At 47.3% G+C, this 15,830-nt stretch overlaps 1 long non-coding RNA gene across 1 annotated transcript in view; it reads left to right on the top strand.

Moving 5' to 3' along the window:
- The window catches only part of LOC115087603, a 129,418-nt gene extending 114,611 nt beyond the window's left edge, over positions 1–14,807 (top strand). The window contains exon 4 of the long non-coding RNA XR_003855555.1: positions 14,067–14,807. This is a non-coding gene — a long non-coding RNA (uncharacterized LOC115087603). The remainder of the gene's footprint in view (positions 1–14,066) is intronic.
- Positions 14,808–15,830: the final 1,023 nt, after the last annotated feature.

Here is a 15,830-nt window from a genome sequence, read left to right on the forward strand (position 1 = left end):
GCAATTTTAAACCCTGAAAAAATTCCTGCATGCCTGGGTATGAACATGGTTCTTTAGTATAGAATTGCTGGAAGAAGGCTTCAAACACTTCTACCGCTTTTGCCACACCTTTATATTCCTTATTTTAAAATGATAATTTGTTAACAAACACTTTTTTTTTGTTATTTGTAAGTAGATTCTCAAGTAGTTTCCCAGATTTATTTCCCCACTGGAATAATTTATTTGAAAAAAAAATTAGGTTTTGTTTCACCTTAAATTCCAAAAGGACATCCAACTCTCTATTCACTGCAATCATTTGCTGCCTAAGATCCTTTGTATATGCAACTTTTTAAACTCTGTCAGTTTTTTTGAAAGCTCCAGTATTTGGCACATTCTCGACTCCTTCGCACTTGATAGGCTATGATTTGTCCCTGTAACACCGCCTTAGCCATATTCCAGTACATGATGGGGGTCAATCTCCTTCGTAAGATTAAAGCTTTGATATTCCTCCCACTGAGTTTTAAGGAATTTTGCAAAATCTTTGTCATGATATAATAGTGGAGACATTCACCATCTGAGAACTCTCCCACCAACATCCAAAAAGACTAATTTTGTTACAATCAAAGAAAGATCCGTGAAAAGTGCCTCAACTATTTCACATGTTTGTATCCTATCAAACCACCCATCTGGTATAAGGAAATAATCTATCCTGGAATATACATATTGAACCTGGGAATAGTAAATGTAATTATACTCCTCAATATGAGACAGGCGCCAAACATCCACTAGCCATAATTTTTGACATATTAAATTTATGCCAATGTCTACCTGATTTTTTTGGGGTGTTTTAGGCAGTTGACAATCAATTAGTGGATTATTGGTGGTATCGAAATCTCCCCCCATAATAAGCATTTAATCCTTTCATGTAAGCAGTTTAGCCACTAGGGAAGAAAAAAATTGTGAGAATATTGATGGGCACATAAATGTTAACAAAAAGAACATTTACCCCAAAAAGTACACCTGCCACTATAAGAAATCAACCCTCTGAATCTTTAATAAGAACATAAGAACATAAGAAATTGCCATACTGGGTCAGACCAAGTGTCTATCAAGCATAGCATCCTGTTTCCAACAGTGGCCAATCCAGGCAACAAGTACCTAGCAAGTACCAAAACACTAAGTAGATCCCATGCTACTGATGCTAGTAATAGCAGTGCTATTCTCTAAGACAATTTGATTGATAGCAGTTAATGGACATCTCCTCCAAGAACTTATCCAAACCTTTTTTAAACCCAGCTACACTAAGGGGCAGATTTTTAAAATTACGCGCGGGGGGTACATTTGTGTGCGCTACCCGGCGCGCACAAATGTACACCCGATTTTATAACATGCCACGTGCATGTTATAAAATCCAGGGTCGGCGCACGCAATGGGGTGCACACATTTGCACCTTGCGACCGCCAAGCCCTAGGGGAGGCCCGATGGCTTTCCCCGTTCCCTCCAAGGCCGCTCCGAAATCGGAGTGGCCTTGGAGGGAACTTTTTTTTTGTTCCCCCCCACCATTCCCTCCCTTCCCCTATCTAACCCACCCCCCAGCCCTACCTAAATTGCTCCCCTACCTTATTTTGTTGAGTTACGCCTGCCTCTGGCAGGCGTAACTTGCGCGTGACAGCTGTCTGCCGGCGCAGCAGGCCCCGACACAGGCCACTGTGTTGGAGCACTCGGCCCCACCCTGGCCCCACCCACAGACTGTGGCCCCGCCCACGGCCCCGCCCACACCCCCGCCCATTTTTGCAAGCCCCGGGACTTATGCGCGTCCCAGGGCTTGTGCGTGCCGCCGAGCCTATGCAAAATAGGCTCAGTGCGCGCAGGGGCGGGGTTTAAGAGTTATGCGCGTAACTCTTTTAAAATCCGCCCCTAAGTGCACTAACCACTTCCTCTGGTAACAAATTCCAGAGCTTAATTGTGCATTGAATGAAAAAGAATTTTCTTTGGTTAGTTTTAAATGTGATACTTGCTAACTTCATGTACTGCTCCCTAGTCCTTCTAGTATCCGAAAGAGTAAATAACCGATTCACATTTACCCATTCTAGACCTCTCATGATCTTAAAGACCTCTATCATATCTCTTCTCAGCCGTCTCTTCTCCAAGCTGAACAGCCCTAACCTCTTTAGCCTTTCCTCATAGGGGAGCTGTTCCATCTCTTTTATCATTTTGATCACCCTTCTCTGTACCTTCTCTATCGCAACTATATTTTTTTTAGATACGGCAACCAGAATTGAACATGGTACACAAGATGCGGTCTCACCATGGAGTGATACAGAGGCATTATGACATTTTCCGTTTTATTCACCATTCCCTTCCTAATAATTCCTAACATTCTATTTGCTTTTTTGACTACAATACGCTGAGCCGAAGATTTCATTGTGTTATCTATTAGAGATGTGAATTGGAACCGGATTCGGTTCTGATTCCAGTTCCAGTTCACATCGTGATTTTTTTTCCATCCGGCCCGATCGGGTTTTTTTTTATCGGCTGCGCCTGAGCCGATAAACAAAAAAACAACCCCGACCTTTTAAAACTAATCTCTTAGCTTCCCCCACCCCCCCCCAAACCTTTTACAGGTACCTGGTGATCCAGTGGGGGTCCCGGGAGCGATCTCCTGCTCTCGGGCCGTCGGCTGCCACTAATAAAAATGGCACCGATGGCCCTTTACCCTTACCATGTGACAGGGTATCCGTGCCATTGGCCGGCCCCTGTCACATGGTAGGAGCACTGGATGGCCCGCGCCATTTTTAAAGATGGCGCCGGCCATCCAGTGCCCCCTCCATGTGACAGGGGCCGGCCAATGGCACGGATACCATGTCACATGGTAAGGGCAAAGGGCCATTGGCGCCATTTTGATTAGTGGCAGCCGACGGCCTGAGAGTGGGAGATCGCTCCCGGGACCCCCACTGGACCACCAGGTACCTGTGAAAAGTTTTTTGGGGGGTCGGGAGGGTGGGGGAAGCTAAGGGATTAGTTTCAAAAGGTCGGGGTGGGTTTAGGGATTATTTTTGTGTGCCGTTTTTCCCGCCCTCCCCCAAAACGATAAGAGAACCCCACGAACAATATCGTGGGGTTTTCCTATCGGTTTCGGGGAGACCCCGATTTCTGACCATTTTGAAAATATCGTACGATATTTTCAATCGTCCGAAATATGATTCACATCCCTATTATCTATTATGACGCCTAGATCTTTTTCCCGGGTGGTAGCTCCTAATTTGGAACCTAACATCATGTAACTGCAGCATTGGTTATTTTTCCCTATATGCATCACTTTGCACTTGTCCACATTACATTTCATCTGCCATTTGGATGCTCAATCTTCCAGTCTCGCAAGATCCTCCTGCAATTTATCACAATCCGCTTGTGATTTAACTACTCTGAATAATTTTGTATCATCTGCAAATTTGATAACCTCACTCGTCGTATTCCTTTCCAGATCATTTATAAATATATTGAAAAGCACCAATCCAAGTATAGATCCCTGAGGCACTCCACTGTTTACCCTTTTCCACTGAGAAAATTGACCATTTAATCCTACTCTCTGTTACCTGTCTTTTAACCAGTTTGTAATCCACGAAAGAACACCACCTTCTATCCCATGACTTTTTAGTTTCCTTAGAAGCCTCTCATGAGGGACTTTATCAAACGCCATCTGAAAATCCAAATACATTACATCTACTGGCTCACCTTTATCCACATGTTTATTAACCCCTTCAGATTTGTGAGGCAAGTCCTGCCTTGGGTAAATCCATGCTGACTGTGTTCCATTAAACCATGTCTTTCTATATGCTCTGTGAATTTGATCTTTAGAATAGTTTACACTATTTTTCCCAGCACTGAAGTCAGGCTCTCTAGTCTATAGTTTCCTGGATCATCCCTGGAGCCCTTTTTAAATATTGGGGTTACATTGGCCACCCTCTGGTCTTCAGGTACAATGGATGATTTTAATGATAGCTTACAAATTTTAACTAATAGATCTTAAATTTCATTTTTAGTTCCTTCAGAACTATGGGGTGCATACCTTCTGGTCCAGGTGATTTGCTACTCTTTAGTTTGTCAACCTGGCCTACTACATCTTCCAGGTTCACAGTGATTTGGTTCAGTTCATCTGAATCATCACCCTTGAAAACCGTCTCAGGAACCGGTATGTCTTTAACATCCTTATTAGTAAACAGAGAAGCAAAGAATTCATTTAGTCTTTCTGCATTGGCCTTATCTTCCCTAAGAGCCCTTTTAACCCCTCGGTCATCTACTGGTTCAACCATTTCCCTCATAGGTTTCTTGCTTCGGATATATTTTTTAAAGTTTATATTATGAGTTTTTGCCTCTACGGCCAACTTCGTTTCACATTCTCTCTTAGCCTTTCTTATCAATGTTTTATACTTAACTTGACAATGCTTATGCTTTTTCCTATTTTCTTCAGATGGATCTTTCTTCCAATTTTAGAAAGTTGTTTTTTGGCTAAAATAGCCTCATTCACCTCACCTTTTAACCATGCCAGTAATTGTTTTGCCTTCCTTCCACCTTTCTTAATGCATGGAATACATCTGGACTGCACTTCTAAGATTGTACACTTTTAAGCTTTGCAGCTGCACCTTTCAGTTTTTTTCTAACTATTTTCCTCATTTTATCAAAGTTTCCCTTTTGAAAATGTAGTTCTAGTGCTGTAGATTTACATATTGTCCCCCAACCACTCATTAGTTCAAATTTGATCATGTTATGATCCCTGTTGCCAAGAGGCCCCACCACTGTTACCTCTCTCACCATGAACAAACAAAACTTGCCCACTGTGTCACTTCTTCTCTCTTTCAGGCCGATACAGTAAAGTGTGTTTGGCTGCACATTTTCGACGCGCTATTTTTACCCCTTATACAGTAAGGGGTAATAGCGCATCGAAAACACGCGGCCAACCCCCCTGAAACTAATAGCACTCGCAACATGCAAATGCATGTTGATGGGCCTATTAGTTATTCCTGCACGATTCAGAAAATAAAATGTGCAGCCAAGCTGCACATTTTACTCTCAGAAATTAACGCCTGCCTTTGGCAGGCGTTAATTTAGGATAGCACTGGAGAAGTGTACAGAAAAGCAGAAAAAACTGCTTTTCTGTACACCCTCCAACTTAATATCATAGCGATATTAAGTCAGAGGCCCCAAAAATAAAAAAAAATTAAAATTAAAAAAAAAAATTAAAAATATACCCGTGGCCTGCGGGTTGGAAGACTGATGCTCAATTATGCCGGCGTCCGTTTTTCGAACCCAAGGCTGTCAGCGGGTTTGAGAACCAACGCCGGTAAAATTGAGCGTTGGCTGTCAAACCCGCTGACAGCCGCTGCTTTGCTTCTGTCAAAAAGAAGGCACTAGGGATGCGCTAGTGTCCCTAGCGCCTCCTTTTACTACAGGCCCTCATTTGCATTTTATGTTTTTCTGAATCGTGCGCCCAGGTGAGTGGCCTGGGCACGCGCCAGGAAAGCGGGCGCTCGCCGGCTCTCCCGTGCATTTTTCTGTATCAGCCTGTTTGTTTTTCCTTTCCCCTCCCCCCTTTTTTTTTCCATTTACTTTCTATTGAACTTTCTGTTAAGATATTGGTCTATGTGCGGCAGTTACTCACAGAATTTCGCCACATATCACACAGATCAATGAATTAAAATTCTGGCCATTGTAGGCCCTTCTCACCCCTGCTACCGGGAGCCGCAGGCACTTGAAGGACCGAGATCCACCTGCACCGCCGCCACCGAGAACGCCAGCTCCACTGCCGCCGAGATCCACCTGCACCGCCGAGACAGAGTTACCTATACCTCTGCCACCGCTCATTCTAGGCTGCAAAAGCTACTCTCCTGCTGGCTAACTTTGCCTCGAGATTCTCTTCAGCTGCACAGCCCCGGCAGGCTAGGGAAAGCCCTCCGACTACCTACAGGCCTGAGAGCATGCCAGGTGAGGCCGCCCTTGCCTACCCGTTCCTGACTCTGGCCACCTACATACTCAAGGCGGCAACATTGGACCCTGATGACGACGTGGGACAGGACTCTTTAAAAGCAGTGCCAGTGAGCCCTTGGCGCCGTACGCCTGTGTCGCATATCCCTTTGCTCTACCACTCATTTCACTTATTACCCTTCAACCTAACTTACTTCTGTCCCCTCCCACACTCCCACCTCTTGCAAGCCAACTACCTACATACCAACCTACGCTTCCTAGTTCTTATAACCCCTCCCTGCCACATCCTCTTCTATCCCCCCCCACTGCTCCCTCCACCCAATCACCACTATAAATATCCCTTCTCCCTTCTCTCCATAACTCTACACCACCCACCCACACATCACCTAATCACCAACCCCATTGTCCACCTTATTATCCCCCCTCAGCCCCAATACACCATATCCCCCTCCCCCCACAGCACCCAAGATGTTGACACATCCTATTCTCATCCTCAAATACCACTCTCAAAACCTCAGAAAGCCGCTATCTAACATACCCACACCACAACCCAAAGCATTCCTACCCCTCATGCTCTCCCCATTCACGCAGCTTCTTGGTCTGACTGCCTTTATACTCCTACTCTTCAACACACAATCCATTTCCAAAAAAATGCCTATCCTCAATGATATTCTGCTAGATTCTGACTCAGACATTTGCGCTGTAACAGAAACCTGGCTCAAAGACACTGACACTGTCCTTCTTAATCAACTGCCCCTACACAGCTACAACATCTTTTCACTCCCATGACCAAAAAGAAGAGGTGGAGGTCTCCTTCTAGCTGCTAAGAAAGAACTCAGATTTTCTGCACACCCAGTGAATACTATTCCCAAACTTGAAATTGGCCTCTTCAAATCTTCTCACCTACAAATCTGCCTAGTCTACACTCCCCCTGGCCTCCTTGAGAACCACCCATCACCACTTATTGAAATCCTCACTGAAAACATAGACTTGGATAGCCCCTCCATCATTCTCGGAGACTTCAACCTACACGTTGACTCCAAACCTCTCACTTCCACATGCGACACCTTCCTCTCTTCTCTTAAAGCTATGGACTTCAGCCAAATTATCAACAACCCAACCCACAAAGCTGGCCACACCCTTGATTTAATATTCATTAACTCTCACATACTCTCAACCAAAGCTCCTTCTTGCACCCCTGTGTCATGTTCTGACCATGCTCTCCTATTCCTCTCATTAATCAATAAACACCCCCCCTCCCCATCACACTAACAAAAAAACTATTCAGTTCAGAAGACCATGCAGCAGAGAAGACCTCATTACCACACTTTCCAACGCCCTGGAAAATCTTGATACCACTGATTCTGAAGCGGCAATTTCTTCTTGGAATGAGATCACCAGTAGCATTGCCAACTCCCATTGCCCACAAGCCACCAAAACTCTAAACACTGCTATCAACCCAAAAAAACCATGGTACACAAACAAACTCAAAAAACTTAAACATGCCTTGAGGTCCCAGGAAAAGAAATTGCGCCAAAACCCCTCCCCATCTCTCTTGGCCACCTACAAAACCACCCTACACACATACCACACTACCATACATAAAACAAAAAAGGACTTCTCTGCCATCAGAATACATGACCTACAATACAATGCTAAGGCCCTATTTACATACGTTGCTGAGCTCACCAAATCTCCCACCTCACCTCTGACAGAAGAAGACACATAATCCAAATGCGATAAGCTCACACACTTCTTCAGCGACAAAATCACAAAACTCATACATCTCTTTCCTTCTACATCCCAGCCCACTTCTCTCCCCATAACAACCCCCCATACCCCTTTTAACTCCTTTGAACTGACCTCATCCTCTGAAACTGAAGCTATGCCAAAGAAAATGAAACCTGCACGACACCCCTCTGACACCATCCCCACCAAAGCCCTACTGTCCATACCCAGTATAAAAGCAAAACCCATCATTGATATCATTAATTGCTCTCTCCCAAGGAAATGTACCTGACCTTCTAAAGCAAGCCACCATCAAACCCATCCTCAAAAAACACAATCTTGACCCCCAACGACCCATCCAATTTCCGACAGATCTCAAATCTTCTATTCCTAGCCAAAGTACTAGAAAAGACAGTCAACACCCAGCTCTCAGACCACCTTGAAAAGCACAATCCTCTCCCCATTGCAATTCGGCTTCTGCAGATTCTTCAATACAGAGACCCTCCTAATTTCCCTCACTGACACCATCTTTAAAGGTTTTGACAAACGGCAATCATTCTTACTCGCCCTACTCGACATCTCCTCTGCATTTGACACAGTAAACTACAACATACTCCTAACCCGTCTTAAAGAAATTGGAATATCAGGAATCCCACTCCATTGATTTAATTCATACCTTAAAAACAGATTGTACAAGATCAGAATAGATGACTTTGAATCTAAATCTATACACCTCGCCAGGGGTGTTCCACAAGGCTCCTCACTCTCCTCTACCCTTTCAACATTTACCTACTACCGCTCTGTCAACTGCTCACCGACCTCAACCTCGCTCACTTTATTTACGTGGATGATGTACAAATACTCATCCCAATTACTGACTCTCTAGCTATCACCCTTAAAACCTGGGAAAATGCATTATCATCAATCGTCTCCTCAACAGCCTTAACCTTGCCCTCAATACTTCCAAAACAGAACTGATAATCATCTCCCCACCTCACAACTCATTAAGTGCACTTCCCCAAACCTTCACATTTTCACAGCACATATGAGATCTTGGTGTCATGATAGATAACCACCTCAAAGTTAAAAAAAATTCATCGGCTCAACGATGAAAGAATGCTATTTTAAGCTTAACACATTGAAAAAACTCAGACCACTACTCCACTTTTAACGATTTCTGCACAGTTCTACAAGCCACTATACTCTCAATGTTACGATCCTGCCCGCGAGGAGCACGGGCAGGCCCTCACCTTCACGCGGCTAGTTGAGCCACCGACGCTGCTGCTGCCGCGGTCTCTCCGCGGTGTCCGGGCTCCTCCCCGGCTGCCATCTCCTCCGTGCAGCGGGGCCGACCCACCGCAAGCTCTCCCTCGCGGCCGGGAACCCCGCTGTCCTTCCGGGCTCTCCCCGACGTGCCTCTGCCTTCCTGGGGTCCTCAGCTGGCAGGGAGGCCATCCCTGCCGGTGCCTGCAGCCTACTCAGCCCCTGCAGCCAGCCTTACCTTCTCTCCTGCTTCTGACTTCACGGCTGGAAGCCGCTCCAGCAGCCTGCCACTTCTCCAGCTTCAGGGCAGGGCTGCCCCCATGCTTGCCTGGCTTCCATGGGTCCTCCACGTGGCTGAGGACGCCACCAGCTTCCAGCACCAGCTCTCCAGCTTCCTAGGGTGCGAGCGCGCGCCTCTTTGCTCCTCTTCAAGGGTCAGCCAGGTGTGGCCCCTGCTGACCCCTCCCTTGGCGTTGTCCACTTCAGCGCTACTAAAGGGCTCTGCGTTCAGTCTGTCTTTGCCTTCGCAAGGAGTTGGTCACACCTGAGATCCTCGTTCCAGGAGCTGCCTTGTGTTCCAGCCTTCTGCAAGGTCCAGTGTTCCATGTTTTCCGTCGGAGCTTCTTGTCCAGTTGTTCCAGACCTGATGTTTCCAGTTGTTCCAGACCTGATGTTTCCAGTTGTTCCAGTCCTGATGTTTCCAGTTGTTCCAGTCCTGATGCTTGCTTGTTCCTGTTCCTGCCTTGAGGTCTGATTTCTAATCCGGTATCCATGGTCCAGCCCAGATAATTCTAGCCTTGCACCTTGATCCTGAAACTCGCCTGAAAGCTAAGTATCTTGCTCTTGAATCTCCTGAAAGCTAGCACCTTGATCCTGTGTCTTCCAATGTCCTGGTACCTCGCGGCAAGCCACGTCGTGGTCCGTGACCAGCCCTCGGGGCGGGCTGATTAGGGCCCTCTGTGATGCAAGCCATGTACCTCGTTTCTAAGTCTCTGAGAAGTCCTTGTTCCTGACCCTGTTTCCTGCCTAGGCTGCCGGTGTGCAGCAATCCTACCTTGGCTGCCGGTGTGCAGCAATTCTGCTGTGGCTGCCGGTGTGCAGCAACCTGCTTCTTCCCTGTTGCCTTGATGTCGGTGCCTGATCCAGTTCCTGATCCAGTCCCGGATGTTCTGCCCTTTGTCTTCGTCTGGCTCCTGAGCCTTCTGGCCTGTTGGGCCCTGGAGTGGCCAACAGGTGGGATTCGTCCCTGTGCTTTGGAGCTTCCCTTCCTGCCAGCCGACGGGGCTTCGGATGTCAGTATCCCAGCATCGGAGTTCTCTTCGCCTGGATCTCTCCTGCATTCTCCTGTTCTCAGCGTAGTCCGTGACCTGCCCTCCAAGGCAGTGTTGGGGACGCATGGGACAGGGTGGCCCTTGACTCAGTCCCAGGAATGGTCTGAGCGGGGTGCCCTGAGGGACAGTGCCCATGTCTTCCTTCAGCCCTTGTTCCTGAGTCTACCTCTGCACCTTCAGTACCTCGCTTCTGAACCTACCTCTGCATCTCCAGTACCTCGCTTCTGAACCTACCTCTGCATCTCCAGTACCTCGCTTCTGAGTTTACCTCTGCACTCCCAGTACCTTGCTTCTGAGTCTACGTCAGCACGTCCAGTACCTTGCTTCTGAGTCTACGTCTACACTCCCAGTACCCTGCTTCTGAGTCTACGTCTGCACTTCCAGTACCCTGCTTCTGAGTCTCGTCTGAATCTATGTTCCGTGACTGGTCCGTAGGTCAAGGAGACTGGGAGAGAGAGCGGAGGAGAGGGCGTAGTGAGGCCTAAGAACAGCCCTCCTGCAGGACTTAGGCCCGACCGTTTCCCGGATGAATGGAGCATGTAGAGACATCGTGGCCGGGCTGACCACAGTACAGGCAAAGGCCGCGCCTCTTCCGAAGTCTTCTCTCTTTGGAAGTCAAACGTCCATGACCAAGTTGCATCGGTTCATCTTTATCAGCAGCAGGGATTACTGGAACCATCCGAGGTGCAGGTATAGCACTAGCCTGTTTCAACCCAGGTAACACCTTAGGCCGGAGTTCCTTCACCTTGTCCCGGAGCCGGTGATCAATCCGAGTGGCCAAGGCTACTAATTCGTCCAGCAAGTGAGGTATTTCATGAGCAGCCAGCTTGTCCTTTAAACGGTTATCCAGGCCTCTGAAAAAGAGAGTCTTGAGACATTTGGGGTCCCAGCAGAGTTCTGCTGCAAGAGTTTTAAACTCTATGGCAAATTCAGCCAATGATCTGTTGCCTTGCTTCAATTCAACCAAAACAGAGCCAGCGACAGAAATTTGAGCAGGGTCATCAAAAACGGATTTAAATAAGTCCATAAATCCTTCTATGTCCTGCAAAATGGGGTCCTTGCATTCCCACAAGGTAGATGCCCAAGACAAGGCCCTCCCATCCAGGTATGAAAGGATGTAGGTAGTCTTGGAGAGAGCCGTAGGGAATAAAGATAGCTGTAAGGCAAAATGCATGCAGCAGTGGTTTAAAAAGCCCCGGTTCTTCTGGATTTCTCTGGAAAAACGAATTGGAGCCGCCAGTGGTACAGCAGTCTTTAAAGTTACCTCCTGTAACTGACCTTCATGGCTGGAAGCTGTGCCTTGAACCTTCTGTGTGTGTAGCTGATGAAACACTGAAGTAAGTTTCTCCAAGGGGTCTTGCTGCTCCAAAAAGCACAGGGCCAGGCCCGGTATGGCCTGCAAGGCATTGAGCTGTGCCAGATCCATGGAGTTAGCAATCTGTTATTATTTGTGATAATTGTGGGTGGATCCTTGGGCCGGTGGCAGATGACTACGCCCACGGGGAAGATCCCAAGAGGGGCCACTGGTCAGCCTCAGAGTTGGGAGACAGACACACACTTGATCTTTTATTAAACTGTATAGTGAACCACCAGAGGTGGCATTAGTGAGCTGGAAGAGCCCGGCTAGGCTGTAGTCCCTCAGGCACTGGAACAGCGATCCCAGGATGGCTGAGCTGTAGAGCGCACTGTTAATCCGTGTTTGGACGCGCGTTTTCGATGCGCTAGCTTTACCCCTTATTCAGTAAGGGGTAATAGTGCATCGAAAACACATGTCCAACCCCCCTGAAACTAATAGCGCCCACAACATGCAAATGCACGTTGATGGCCCTATTAGTTATTCCCGCGCGATTCAGTAAGTAAAATGTGCAGCCAAGCCGCACATTTTACTTTCAGAAATTCGCGCCTACCCAAAGATAGGCGTTAATTTCTGCCAGCATCGGGAAAGTGCACAGAAAAGCAGTAAAAACTGCTTTTCTGTACACCATCCGACTTAATATCATGGCGATATTAAGTCGGAGGTCCCAAAAGTTAAAAATAATTAAAAATAAAAAAAATAAAATGTAAAATCGCACCGCGGCTTTCGGGTTGAAAACCAGACACTCAATGTTGCCCATGTCCGGTTTCCGAACCCGTGGCTGTCAGCGGGTTTGAGAACCGACGCCGGCAAAATTGAGCATCGGCTGTCAAACTCGTTGACAGCCGCCGCTCCTGTCAAAAAAGAGGTGCTAGGGACGCGTTAGTGTCCCTAGCGACTCTTTTTACTGTGGGCCCTAATTTGAATATTTTTTTTACTGAATCGCGCACACAGGACAGTGGCCTGTGCGCACGCCGGGAGAGCAGGTGCTCGCCTGCTCTCCCGCGACTTTTACTGTATCGGCCTGTATGTGAGTTTCACCATCAAGGTTTGGTAGTTGTAAACTTGTGTCTTTTCCCACTGTAGGAGCTCTGCAGAATATAGGGATGTGAATCGTGTCCTCGATCGTCTTAACGATCGATTTCGGCTGGGAGGGGGAGGGAATCGTATTGTTGCCGTTTGGGGGGGTAAAATATCGTGAAAAATCGTGAAAATCGTTAAAAAATCGAAAAATCGAAAAACCGGCACATTAAAACCCCCTAAAACCCACCCCTGACCCTTTAAATTAAATCCCCCACCCCCAAATAACTTAAATAACCTGCGGGTCCAGCGGCGGTCCGGAACGGCAGCGGTCCGGAACGGGCTCCTGCTCCTGCATCTTGTCGTCTTCGGCCGGCGCCATTTTCCAAAATGGCGCCGAAAAATGGCGGCGGCCATAGACGAAAAAGATTGGACGGCAGGAGGTCCTTCCGGACCCCCGCTGGACTTTTGGCAAGTCTCGTGGGGGTCAGGAGGCCCCCCACAAGCTGGCCAAAAGTTCCTGGAGGTCCAGCGGGGGTCAGGGAGCGATTTCCCGCCGCGAATCGTTTTCATACGGAAAATGGCGCCGGCCATACGCGTATGGCCGGCGCCATTTTCCGTATGGAAAATGGCGCCGGCAGGAGATCGACTGCAGGAGGTCGTTCAGCGAGGGTTCCGGCGCCTCGCTGAACGACCTCCTGCAGTCGATCTCCTGCCGGCGCCATTTTCCGTACGAAAACGATTCGCGGCGGGAAATCGCTCCCTGACCCCCGCTGGACCTCCAGGAACTTTTGGCCAGCTTGTGGGGGGCCTCCTGACCCCCACGAGACTTGCCAAAAGTCCAGCGGGGGTCCGGAAGGACCTCCTGCCGTCCAATCTTTTTCGTCTATGGCCGCCGCCATTTTTCGGCGCCATTTTGGAAAATGGCGCCGGCCGAAGACGACAAGATGCAGGAGCAGGAGCCCGTTCCGGACCGCTGCCGTTCCGGACCGCCGCTGGACCCGCAGGTTATTTAAGTTATTTGGGGGGGGTTCGGGAGGGTGGGGGATTTAATTTAAAGGGTCGGGGGTGGGTTTTAGGGGGTTTTAGTGTGCCGGCTCACGATTCTAACGATTTATAACGATAAATCGTTAGAATCTGTATTGTATTGTGTTCCATAACGGTTTAAGACGATATTAAAATTATCGGACGATAATTTTAATCGTCCTAAAACGATTCACATCCCTAATATCTGCTATCCGGATGGCAGGTTCCTGTGTGATATGTGGGAAGGTATTGAAAGGTAGAGATAACCTATATGGAATGTGAAGCTGTATAACTGGCATGAGTAGCTTCATGCTGTGCACAGCTGTGAATAAATTAGTAAACAGTGTGGTGTTTGCTCATCAGCTCTATTTCTATATGTGTAGCTGGAGATGGTGTTTGTCTTCCTCCTGGATGATCACTGTGCCAGAGGACCTTGGGTTGCACGTGTGTTGTTGCTCCTTCACCGTTGGACAATATCTTGCTTTGTTCATGTAACCCCTCTCCCCTCACCCCCCTTCCTCCCAACACCCCTCACCCCCTTCCATCACCAGGCCCTCATTTCAAATGAACACACAGGTATGTTAAGAAAATAACTTTTTACTGTTGTAAAAAATTAAAAATATGTACAAACATAATGGAAAAAAAAAAAAGGGATGGGATGGGAAGAACTAGGGAGCAAAACTATTTACAGAAAAAAAACCCCTGGGAAGTAAGGGCGGCAGGGATTGGAGAGGATGCTCAGGACTGCTGGACCTGATCCCCCAGGACTCTCACAGCTGCGCCAAGCAGCTATAGAGCCCAGAGGATCTGCTCGGTGGTCCTGGTCATCCTCTCTTCATACACAGAGATGGCCCCCAGTGCCCCATGTACCCCCCTCACAAAAGCACGGAATTCCTGCTGGGACAAAGGCGATCAAGAGACCGCCCTCCTGATGATGAACCTCTGTGTTGCTGCTGTGAGGGGGGCCATCGAGGCATGAGAGGACCTCCCCCTACCTACCTGGGCCAGCAAAGGCTGGCCCCTGGGTGCCCCCGCGTTCCTAATTCCCCAAATTATTTGATGTGTCTGCCATTTTGAAATATTTTTGTTCTGCAAAGATCTCTGCTAGAAGCATATGCGTTTGGAATGCGACAATTGTAAGTAATGGAAAATTATCTGTACAATAAATAATTTCAAACTTAAAAGATCTTTGTCCTGAGGACTGATTGGAAGGAAAGTTATCTGTGTGGAAGAGGGAAACCTGGGTGTTTCTTACTGAGCCAGCACAGTAAAAAAGCTATTTATACAGAAAATAGCAAGTAAAAAAGCTAATTAGATAACAGCAAATAAGAAAACTGTATCATACAGAAAGCTGCAATAAGGCAAGTGTTTAAAAAGAACTATATGCAGTATAAGGAAACAGGGATTTCAGCCTGCTACAGAAGGTTTACATTGAACAGAAATCATTAAAGACTGCCTTGCATTTGAATGAGCCTCTCATGCCCACAGTGTGGGAAGAACCAAGCATAAAAAACCCTAGATTGTAAAGGTTTACACTTCGGAACTAGCTTTGAGTCTGTTTGTTACACACCTTGCCGCTAAAAGGCAGAAGCCCTCCCCTCTCCACTGCGTTTCAGCAGGCAGGAAGCTGAAAGCAATCAGTTGGCATAGATACCAGATTCCTGCCCACACCAAGGCCAGGGAACAGAGAGCCCGAGGCAACAAAGTGTTAATTAGCCTGGTCCCGTTTTTGAAGCTATTCAAAGTTTATTCCCTTTAACTTAGTAGCTGAAATAAAAAGTGTTTGCTACCCACATGGCCGAAGCAGCTTCAAAGCAAAACACCTCAAACCAGCCAGCTGAAACCATGGAACCAGGAAATGACTCAGAGCAAGGAAGGGAGAACCTCGAAGGGAGAGATGAAGGCAGCAAATCAAAAAGACTGCACATGCCAACAGAGAAAGGCGGGGAGATGTATGAGAAAAGCAAATAGGGGCATGAAAACAGTATAGAAAGAGAATGGCATAAGATTAAACAAGAAAGAGAGAAAATCTTAGGAAGCCCCACCCATCTCAAGCACTACATAGAACAGCTGCAGCTTTGTTTCCAAACCTATCAACTCATCACAAAAGAGTTCTTGACACGAACTAACAATGCAGAAAGCCTTGA

Source organism: Rhinatrema bivittatum, chromosome 3 (assembly GCF_901001135.1).
Source record: "Rhinatrema bivittatum chromosome 3, aRhiBiv1.1, whole genome shotgun sequence".
In the NCBI taxonomy this organism is placed as follows: domain Eukaryota; kingdom Metazoa; phylum Chordata; class Amphibia; order Gymnophiona; family Rhinatrematidae; genus Rhinatrema; species Rhinatrema bivittatum.